This window comes from Hibiscus syriacus, unplaced genomic scaffold (genome assembly GCF_006381635.1).
Source record: "Hibiscus syriacus cultivar Baekdansim isolate YM2019G1 unplaced genomic scaffold, ASM638163v2 tig00000765_pilon, whole genome shotgun sequence".
Taxonomy (NCBI): Eukaryota; Viridiplantae; Streptophyta; class Magnoliopsida; order Malvales; family Malvaceae; genus Hibiscus; species Hibiscus syriacus.
Window position 1 is genome coordinate 784,116 of NW_024061821.1, and position 12,194 is coordinate 796,309.

General features: G+C 30.0%; 1 pseudogene; it reads right to left on the minus strand.

The window, feature by feature from the left end:
- Nucleotides 1–5,231: 5,231 nt before the first annotated feature.
- Nucleotides 5,232–6,506, minus strand: LOC120216713 (annotated as a pseudogene).
- Nucleotides 6,507–12,194: the final 5,688 nt, after the last annotated feature.

Consider the following 12,194-nt stretch of genomic DNA (forward strand, 5'->3'; position numbering starts at 1 on the left):
AAGGAAATATATAAGGGCAAAATGTTAATTTGTTGGTTTTTAGTTGAAATTAAGCTTGTTTTTTTATCATTAGATGGTACTTAAGCTTAAGGAAAGCTTAAGTTATCTTAAAACTATAAGATGAAAAAGATAATATGGATCAAAGATTGGGAGTTTTTAAGTGAAATCTTGAAGAAGAGTTGATAAGTTAAATTTAAAGCTAAATTTGACTTGTCAAGGGTTAAATTAATAGATATGAAGTGATAGAATGGGTTTTAGAACATGTTGAAAATTTAGTTTAATTCTTAAATTCTATGTGGTGGATAGGATTTTGAGGTTTAAGATGTGATTAATGAGTAGAAATGAGTTTAAGCATGTGTATATGAGTTATGGATATGTAGAGCGTTGAAACATGAGGTAATTATGAGAAATGAAGAGAAGTTTTATGCATAAAATGTGATTTCTGTGCTAGGGGTATCGGTACCCATTCAACAGGTACTGATACCCTCTCAAACGAAAAATCACATAATACAATGAGGGTACCGATACCCTAAGAAGGGTATCGATACCCCCTAAAGGAAAATGTGAATATTGGTATATTAAGTTCGTTTAAGTTGTTAGTATCAAATTACAAGGTGTAAGTATCTAATAATTGCCTTAAAATGTATTATTGTGTAGATATAGAACGTGATCCCGTTCCGGAACAATCTAAGAATTATAATCAAATCAAAGAAAGCAAGGCTAATGTGAGTGCATAATATAGGTATAGTTAATGGGAATAAGACTTACGATAAGTCTATTTCCGAAATAAACTTCCTAGTATAATAGTATGAACATGCATACGTGATAGTCTTGATTTAGTATATGTAAGTCATATATGTTTACATATGATTCACTACATGTTGTATGACCCATAGGAATGTATTTAAATACCTGTGTGATAGAATATGAGATGGATGATTATATGCATATGTGTTTATATGTTATAGTGAATGTTATATGAAATAGATATGTAAATAAATTTATGAAATTATATGACTATGAGATATGAACTACATGATCATATAAGAACAAGAACATGTGAAAAGAAATATATGATATATAAGAGTATTACATGAAGTGTGATAAAAAGATATTAGTTATGTGTTTATGTGATAGAAATAAATGATAAATATAATAATAATGCCCATGTTATGTGATGTGAGAACCATAGGTATAGTTGGCATGCTAAGAGTCGAGGGTTTACGCGGTCCTTCGGGACATATACAGAGGTCCTTCGGGACAAATACATATGTCCTTCTGGACAAATTTTACATGCCCCTAGTGGGACCCCATTTGAACTTTGGTGACAGCAATAGTGCACAACCTCAATGTACTCGCATACCTTAAGTTCTCAATAATGTACATGGGCCTATAAAAGATGTGAAAAGAGTTTGTATGTTTGTATGTTATCATGTTACTATTACTTGTATTGAATCACGTTTGCATATGAACTAATAAAGAAATAATGATTAATGTATGTTAGGAGTAGAAATATGTTATAGAAGGTATAAGATTATGTGGTTAATTAATAAGTGGGTTAATAATGATTTATGCATATGTATTTATTTCTTGACATGTAATTTGAAATGATTTTATCTTGTGTGATGAAATGAAATGAGTTTGGATAACATGATAGAATATAGCATGCATACATAGTTATATATTATATAGTGTATTAAATAACTTATTATGTAACACTAAGTCTATGACTTAGCATGTAAGTGTTTTTACACGTAGGTTCCGAAGAGTAAGAAGATCAAGAATAGGAAATTGCAGAGCAGCATACCTCCACTCAGAGATCAGATCAGAAGTAAAGTTGGAGTATGTATTTTGTTGGGTCAAAGGCGTTGGCATGTAGAAATATGTAATTTATGAATGCTCTAATCAATTTTTGCAATGTTTTGAACTTAAGTATGTAAATATAGTTTTGTGTTAATAGAAATCATAATTTTCCATAATTTCTATAAATGTATGGGCTTTGAAAAGTCAAAGTGACACATCGGACTCGTATCCGGGTCGGGTACGGGTTGGGGGTGTTACAAAATGGCTCTCGACTTGCAGTGATAACTGCAATAAATGGGTGATACTCTGGTGGAAGACCATTAAGGAGAGTGGCAATCTTCTCAAATTCTGAAATGGGACTACCACATGCAGCCAAAGCATCAGTGATTTATTTAACTTGAGAAATGTAAGCTCGCATCCCAAGTTCTCCTTTCTTGATTGTCTTAAGCTTGTTGTGAAGATTCATAAGCGTGGTGGTAGACTTGCTTGCAAAGAATCGATTCACCGTTTGCTAGACATCAGCTGCGGTCTCAGCTCCAACAAGCTGAGGAAGTAAGGAAGGACTAATGGTGGAAAGCAGCCAAGAAGCCAGGGCACTCTCTTTAGCTATAAACACCTCATATTCTTCATTCTCAACCACCATCCCATCATCTCCAAGAACTGTAGTAGGTGGAGGCTGGAGAGCACCGGTGAGAAGCTTCTCAAGCCTATGACTTTTTACTGCTAAGAGGGTCTACTCCTTCCAGAATAAAAAATTGAAATCATCAAGAGTTATGCTGATCTTTTTATTGGTAAACACCTTACCACTAAGAGACTCAGAGGAGTTATCGTTGGAGTCAGCAGAAGGAGTGGCCATCAGAAACTAAACAACCACAAATTCCCGGGCACATGCATTTGATACCATGTTAACAGACACAATAAACCAGAAAAAACAAGAATATATTTCTTTCACATTACTTACAAATATACCTCATCACCTTATTTATAAGACTCTACATACAATCATAATTCTGGAACAATCTACTAACCAATTACAGCTCATCTTGACAACTCATCAATAATAACTAATAACAACCTACACCAAATCCATGCAATGTAGCTGACTCGTAATAATGCTTTGTTGTGCATGCTTTATATACACTGGACATCTACGTCCTGTAATAAATAAAATAGGAGAAAAATAGGTAATGAATCCATATTTTTAGCATGTGAAATAAACATTTATTTAATGCTCGATGGACCCATGAGCCTTGATGAGTAGGTAGCATTGTACAATCAAATCCAGCTGTTCACATAGCATCTTCTCCGGTTTTCACCACTTGATTTATTGATTTTTTAGAAAGTAATTTTTTTTACATATATGCTTAAAATTAATAATTGTTTCTTTTGAAATTATTTTTTAACCCATCAAACAATTTAAATTATAAAGTAAAGTGTTCTAAAGATTTTTTTCGTTTGTAAGGTTTGTATTCATTATTAATGATTATGAAAGATTTTAAATAAATATTATTTTATAATCAGTTGGATTATTCAAAAGAATATATTTAATTTTACTATTTAAATCTGATTTTTAATTAAAAATATACATGATACTATTATTTTTAACATCCGTAAACCAAATGAATCAAATTATGATCATTGAGGTAATATTTTTTAGTTCTTTCTATATGCAATGAATGAAAATAAGAAAATAAGATTTGAAATCAATTTTATTATTAATAAAATATTATCATTTAATTTATTAACAGTATATAATATATATATATATATATACTCCTATCTAATATTATGTAGGTTTGATCCTTCAATTTGCATTAATTAACCGCGGTCTACTACAACTAATTAAAGAACGACACCTTTAGAAAAAGTAGGTGCTCTACCCTATAATTAATGACAACCGACCAATACTCAACATCTATGAAATCAATTTAGGTAGTTTTGATAAAATTTTCTTATCTTAATGTTTCAATGGAATTTAATTTCTACGGATGTGAAAGTGATGGACTTATGGTACGCATGAGAAAATGTGATTTGATTTTTGAGAAACGAAAAAGTTTTAGATATTTAATATGCATTTTTCATAATAAAATATAAATATTTAATATGTATTTAAAATTAAATTAATTATATATAAAATAAATTCAAATGAGTTAAGATTTTATAATTTTATATTAAAAATTAATTACATTAAATGTCTCTAAATTATCACATTAATTTCAAATTGATTGTAAATTTAAAATATTTTAATTTCATTTTGAACTATCTAATTATATTAAAAGTTACTTTTTTTAACTAACCCATTAACTTAATCGTTAAATATTACGGCATATATAATGTGTAATATAATATAATCGACGTGGCATGAATTTGTGCCGAAGTGAATAAGAAGTGAAGAAAAAATAATTCAAAAATTAAATGTGAGGCATTTACGAGAGTTAAAAGTAAAATCAAAACAAAAAATTATGGAATTCGAATACATTAACTCTAAAATTTTCTAAGAATCATATAATAAAAATAAAAAATCGGATATTGAACTCACAATTTATGAAAGAATAAAAATGTTAACCAAAATTTTTTAATCATTTGATTTATATAAATTGTTGACAACTAATTATAATATTCTAATCTTCAACCGTCATTAATCTTCATTATGAACCATTCAACCACTAGGCTTCAATTTTGATTACAATACCTGTATTCCACAAAACTTCTCTTTGGTTGATCTTTTATGATTAATTCTTTTAGTTTTAAAATATATTTCTCATCAAATCTAATTATTTAAAATAATTATGTTTATATTTTATTTTTAAAAAAAAGTAGTTGTGATATTTTAATTGGGACAAAGACATTTTTTAACAATTTTCTTGGCTGGCAGATAGATTGTATTTCTTCTTAATATTTAATAATATCAATTGCATTTTTTTATTAAAACAAACAATTTTTATTAAAAATTTCTAACTAAATAATGTTCTTATGTTTTTATTATAAAGCTATTAATCTGAAACTCAATAGATTAAGCCTATTGTTTATTGTGTTTCTCAAGGTATTAAATACTTAATGCGGCATAGAACTCCAGTATTAAATAGGCTCATCGTACTCGTACGTATATTGTTCTCTTTGCAATTAATGCATAAGAAAATGAACGTACGACGGAAACGAAATGAGTATATAATAAATGCAACAAATACATGTATAGCATAAACTTCATGACAAATACTAGAATTTTCAAGTATTAACGCTATCCGTGGCCAAATAAAATAGTAACTTAATTATTTAAAACATATGTAAACAAACACACAAAGTTAAAGACACCACAATCATGTTGGACGACGGAGGCTTAACGTCCAACTATATTTTAATTTAAGGAATCCCTGCCACTTAGATAAGTAGAGGTACTTATTTTGCAGGAAACAGATAAGTAGAGGTACTTATAATGCATGGATGGATCCATTTAAGCTGATTGAGGATCTGGCACAAAGGCAATGTCATTGAACTTCCAGTGGCCATCGTCTGCCTGGACCATGTTTTTGAACATTTCTTTGGTCCACCAGTTATCTGGTATTTTGAATACGTCCAGTAAACCATCAGTGTATTTGTTTATGATCGCATTATCAAATTCAAGTTCTTCTTCCAGTTTGAATTCTCCATTTTCTTGCTGCCCTGCAATTGCATGCTGGTAAGCCTACAAATTGTGAGGACAAATATTCCATTTCAAGTAGGGTGACTTGGCCGTGTCAATCCCTAACTCTTGTCCCACATGGAAGTAGATTCCTGGTAAGAACGGGAGCTTACTAATGGGGTCCGTTGAATTTACAATCCGTAGGATATGAAAATTTTCGAGGTTATCGCAAACGCCGCCGAAGAACATGTTCCCGACGCGGGGGCTTGCGACTGGAAAAGCAGTCACCATGAAGGCCGTCTTATTCGGATTTCCTCAAGGCTTATTGAAACCATTGTGAGCTATGTCCATAGCGTTTAGGGTTGCAAGTGCACCGCCCAGACTATGGCCTGTCACAGTTATGCTCACCTCCTCGTTCTGATACATACTTACCAGCTGCTGCAACACTTTACAAACCTGACGGACCATTAATAGCAAATAATTAATGAATTGTTAACGTAAGTCATCATATATATGTATGTCAAATGTGTATGTACATGTATATATGTCAAGATTGTACCTGTTCCCTGGCGCTGGTTTTGGCATAAGGGGAATTTGCAATGGACTTTGTCTAGATGCTGTAAAAACCAGCATGCACCTGAACACAGTCGTGTCCGAACAATTCTTTAGCTGATGTTTGAAAAGCATTAGCATCGTCACCCCTCTCTGTCTGTGTTATGGTTCCTCTCCAGGAAACGAGAATATCCCTCCTTCCCAGAACAGCTTTTCCTTGGTCGGTGGCCACTGCGACATATCCAAAATACGCCACTTCATCGGCAGCGGTAGCAGCATAAATAAAGCTCACCACTTTATAATGGTAAGAGTTGCCAGTTTCGAGACCAAACCAAGCGAAAAACTCATCAGCTGGGTATAGGCTATGAGCATAACCCTTGGATGCCCTGGTCCCATTAAAAGCATCACCGGCGGCTCCAGCCCTTTGACAATAGTGAATGAGATAGCGGCGGAGATCGTTATCGAGAGGGTGCAACAGACCCTCCCAGTTATTCCTACCGCTAAGTTCTCTCCAACGAGAAGCTATTGCCATAGTTCTTTTATCTCCTCTGCTTTATAAACTCCTAAACTTTCTTTGTGGGGATGCTTTGTTGTGCATGCTTTATATACACTGGATATCTACGTTCTGCAATAAATAAAACAGGTAATGGATTCATATTTTTAGCATATCAAATAAACATTTCTTTACAGCTCGATGGATCTATGAACCCTGATGAGTAGGTAGCATCAAATACCAGCCATTCACAAAGTAGCACCATCTCCGGTTTCCTCCACTTGATTTATTGATTTTTTTGTTTGATATATAGATATATATAAGATCTAATTAAGATTTACATAAGAATTTACAGATTGATTCGAACTTGATTTTTACAAACTTAAATTCTTAAATCTCAACCACTTGTACAAACTCTCGTTGACTTTTCATATGCAATAAATGTAAATAAGAAAATAATATAATTTTATTAAATAACAATGTATTATCATTTAATTTTCTAACTGCCCTCATAAAAAATGTGTAGGTTTGAGCCTTCAATTTGCATTGATTAACCAGTCTACAATAATTACTGAAAGAGAGGCGCCTTTAGAAAAAGTAGGTGCTCTATACTCTAATTAACGAGGATATAATTATTTCCTCAAGTCGTCTCTAAAGATATAACAATTATCAATAAAAATTTATCACATAATATATATTTTTAGATTATATTATGAATTTTAAAATAAAAACTTAACTATAATATTTCTATATAAAAGTTAAGAATCATTCTATAAACCAAAATATAATGTGCTTGACTAGTATATCCGAAGTTATGTGTAAAACACAAATTTACAAACTATTTCCTCATTTTATTTTAAACACCGATTTTTTAATTTTATCAATTGGGGCACCTAACTATTTAAATTGTATCAATCAAGTCACCTGCCGTTAAATATTAACGAAAGAGATGACAATGACAGTTAATAAAATTTGTATAATTACACATTTAGTCCTCATTACTTATACATTCTATTAATTTGGTCTTAACTTTTAATTAATTCAATAAATTTAATCCTCAATCCTATGGTGACATGTGTCACTGTGTGATTGGATTTTTTCAATATATTTTATTTAATAAATTTTCTATCCAATCAAATGGTGTCATGTGTCACCAATTGAATGAATGAAAAATAAATTAAATCAATAACCGCTACTCGTGGGATTTGAACCTAGAACTACTAAGCTAGACCACTAAATTTGTCTAATATAAATAATATAATATATATATTTTATAATATAATTAATGGTAACAAATGACCTTCTAAGGACTCAAACGTAAAATAATTGACTAGTATGAAAATATAAAATATATATAAACAATTATTATAATTGATTAATAAATGAATATGTTATATTTTAAATCAAATTTAATGTAAAAATAAAATAAAAGTGAATTTAATATGTTATAATTGAAATGTATCATTTTACATATTTTAAATTAATAAATTATCTTCATAACATATTTTATTGAACTAAAATGTATCATATCTTATATTTTAAAATATTATAATGTCGATTGAATTCTAATCTTATCTAACAACTTTATATTAAAATAGACTAATTCAATAAAAACAAGTTTCGGCTAAAATTTTCAAATATATAATGAATAAATAATAAAATATAAAATTCTTACTCTAACCGGATATAAACAGGTCAATGCATAAGTTAAAATGCTTACTGTCGAAACGGTCTTTTACCCGAAGGGGAAAGGGGTGGTCCCGCTTCGAAAATGATTTTAGTGTGATAAATTTGTGATAAAAACGTGGTTCACAGAGTTGCCACTAATATTTGATTAGGGTGTGATTGGGCACCCAAAAATATATTTGTTATTTAAATAAAATATTAATTTTAATTAAAACGACAAGCATGTGGTATGCGTTACCAAATTTTGAGTTTGGGAGTCGATTACGTGTGTGGAAATATTAGCACCCCCACAACGCCCTAAATTGGTACCTAGTCGATTAATTAATTGTCTTTGCAATAAAATGTACAAGTTCGAGTTTAACTTAATTTAAGATCCCCTAGAATAATGCTCATTGAAATTTTGGATGAAAGATAAAAATATTTAATTATTTCCTATCGAGAATAATCGATCTATCATACCTTGAAGCAATTGATTCTTACTCCAATCGAAATAAAGAAATATTGGAATTCCATTCAAAATAATAATACCTAAAATAATGTTAAGATTGAAAACAATAATATTTAATTATTTCAAATCGAACATTATTATTTTAAAAACCCTTTGAAAACACATGCCAAAGTTAAATAAATAAACATATCAAACAATTGATTAATTATTTATTTTACCAATATTTAATGAGAATAAGGATATTCAACTAATTAAATATCGCGAGACGAGACCATAGATTCGATCTAACAGCCTTTTCTCGATGAATTTAATTAAAAGAATATAATCTTTTTCTCAATCCCTTAATTTTAAAAACGAATTCAATTTAATTGGTGTCACTTAACAGGATAGACTTTCGTTTTAAAATTATCGAAAATAACTTTCTTATACGTTAAGACAGTTACTTTACGACAATATTAAAATGATCGAATATTACCCTTAATCAAATTATTTATTCGAATCAAGTGATGCTGATGAGGGTATCATACAAGATTAATTAGGGATGTCATGTACCTAAATTCATATGTACAAGTAAATGCGACTATATATGTAATTTATAAATATGTTAAAAAAACTAATAGTAATTAAAATGACTAAGAAAATTAAAATACATGTATCTAATTTTAATGAAACATATAATAAATCCATTATTAACAAATACATATTATTTTACCATGGAAAGAAATGAAATGGGGAACATTATGAGGTCAACAAGCATTCAAAAGTTATTTACTTAAATACACATTAATATCCACACACCACAATATAAATATATTTACCATATATGTTACAATAAAACAAATGCACATAATTAGAAAAGAAACATATTTAATAATAAATTAATATACTATTTACGGGATTGATGCAAATACATTGAAAAAATTAAAGGGTATATTTAAAAGTAGATCTCACATTATATGAAACATATACACCTACTATATATAAAATGTATGTATAAATGTTTTAAAACTTTTACCTATTATTTAATAAATAAATATATACGCCTACTTTATATAAAATACATTTAAAATTAGGATAGTTTACATAAATTTAATTAATATATCTAAATATAAAGTATTTTAAGTTAAAGCTAGCTAAATTAAAGGGATTCATATTTTATCAAGGTTAAAATTTAAAGTTACTAAAATTAGGATTTAAACAAAGGCTAAATTAAGGGTCAAACCAATTAAGAACAACATCTAAACATTAAAAAGGAAATTAAAACTAAAAAACTATTTAAAAACTAAAATAAATGTAATAAATTATTATACCAAAATTAAAATAGAATAAGGGGATCAAATTAAAATAAATAAAAATTGTAGGACTGAAATAAAATAAATATAATTTAATATAATGTTCGAAATATAAATATATAAATATATAGGGGAATGTAAATAAAATAAACCCAAAAAATAATAATCAGACTTAAAAGGGAAAAATTAAAAAACAGTCCCTTCAGGGACTAATATGCAAAACACACTTAAACTTAAGAGGGTTGATTCGTGATTTTACCAAAATAAATTAAACTACATGTGAAAATGGTTAAATTTCAATTTAGGTCCTTACTGATGACCATTTTGTAAAACACGCGTAAAATTTGAGGAATTTATGTTGTAGTTTTACCTTTAATTTCATCTATGTATACCACTATTTTTTTTGCTCATTTGATTCCTTGAATTAGGGCAGACTTGTTCCACTTACTCTAAAGGCAATATCAAATCTTGGGAAAGAGAGACATGTTCCGCTTACTCTGAAGGGAATATCAGATCTTAGAGGAGTTTGATCCACTGAATTGGGGCAGACTTGTTCCACTTACTCTGAAAGGAATATCAAATCTTAGGAAAGAGAGACCTGTTCCGCTTATTCTGAAGGGAATATCAGATCTTGAAGGAGTTCGACTCCTTAAATCAGGGCAGACTTGTTCCACTTACTCTGAAGGGAATATCAAATCTTAGGAAAGAGAGACTTGTTCCGCTTACTATGAAGGGAATATCAGATCTTGAGAAAGAGATGCCTATTCCGCTTACTCTGAAGGGAATATCAGATCTTACAGAAGTTTGATCCACTGAATGGGGGCAAACTTGTTCCACTTACTCTGAAGGGAATATCAAATCTTGGGAAAGAGAGACATGTTCCGCTTACTATGAAGGGAATATCAGATCTTGGAGGAGTTTGATCCACTGAATGGGGGACAGACTTGTTTCACTTACTCTGAAGGGAATATCAAATCTTGGGAAAGAGAGACCTGTTCCACTTACTATGAAGGGAATATCAGATCTTGGAGGAGTTTGATCCACTGAATGGGGCAGACTTATTCCACTTGTCTTTAAGATTGACAAATCTGAAAATTAAACATTAAGTTAGTTAAATTGTGTTTGAAGATTTGAAAACATTATTAATGTAAGTTTCAGGGTTGTAATCTTTGGAAATGATTTCTCTTATGGGAGCTCTTCTTGTCACCATCACATATGAAAATTTGAAACACTTGTTTTTATGTTGAATCTTTACATATCTAATACTTCCTGTAAGAACTTGGCATATATATCATTATCATGCGTTTTCATGTCATGATCCTATTTATGCCTATCATGTAGGCAATGATTACTTTAAAAGTATTTTATTGTCTGATGCAAATTTTCACTTGTTGATGGCCTTGTACTCAATCGAATTTGGGGCACGAAAAATTCGACCATCTGATTAACCATTCAGATTAGATACTCTTTGGTTGAACATATCTCTGATTCCTTTTAACTTTTGAGCCCCAGTTTTTCTCATGGCTAGCTATTTGACTAGTGACAATCTCTTGAATTATTCCATGTTGCTTAACTTTTACGTGCATCCCAAGGCCTTAACTTTTCACTGCACGACATTGAATAAGCCTCATGCTAACACTAAATTCAGCTTCAGAATACATGTATTTTCAAAAAATATTTGTTTACAATAATGCACAATGATCTCATATTTTACGAATTAATTTACATGTTTTTATTGTTAATTAGGATGCTTGCAACATGATTTTAACACAAAAAAATCATTTATTTATAAACAAAGAGTTTTTTTTTGCAAGTACATGTCAAACTTTAAATTGGAATAATCAAAAGAGATCAAAGTAAATATCTTCTACTATTAATAGTGCGAATACTTTTGAACTGACACATCGCAAAATAGCTCAAGTGTATCTTTTGTCAAAAGGGATTTAAGGATGATGACAATACGCAAAGGTGTGAAATCCCCTTTGTATTACTAGATTCCCTTAATGTTGAATATTATCAATCTTTGGTCATCTGAGTCTTTTCAATTTTCAGTTTTAACCCTGACCATCATTAATTCATAATCTTCACCATGCACGAATTCTGAATTTATACAATTCTCAAGCCGCCCTTTACGGGTTTTCAACTTGAGGCCTCATTTGGTTTCAAGACGCTCTTTACGAGTTTTCATCTTGAACCCTCATTTTTATTTTTTATATATATTTTTCTTTATTTTTTTCTTTTCTTTTCTACAAGCAAAATATTTCTTGACTGCATCAGCGTTCATAGGGTTAGGTAATTCTG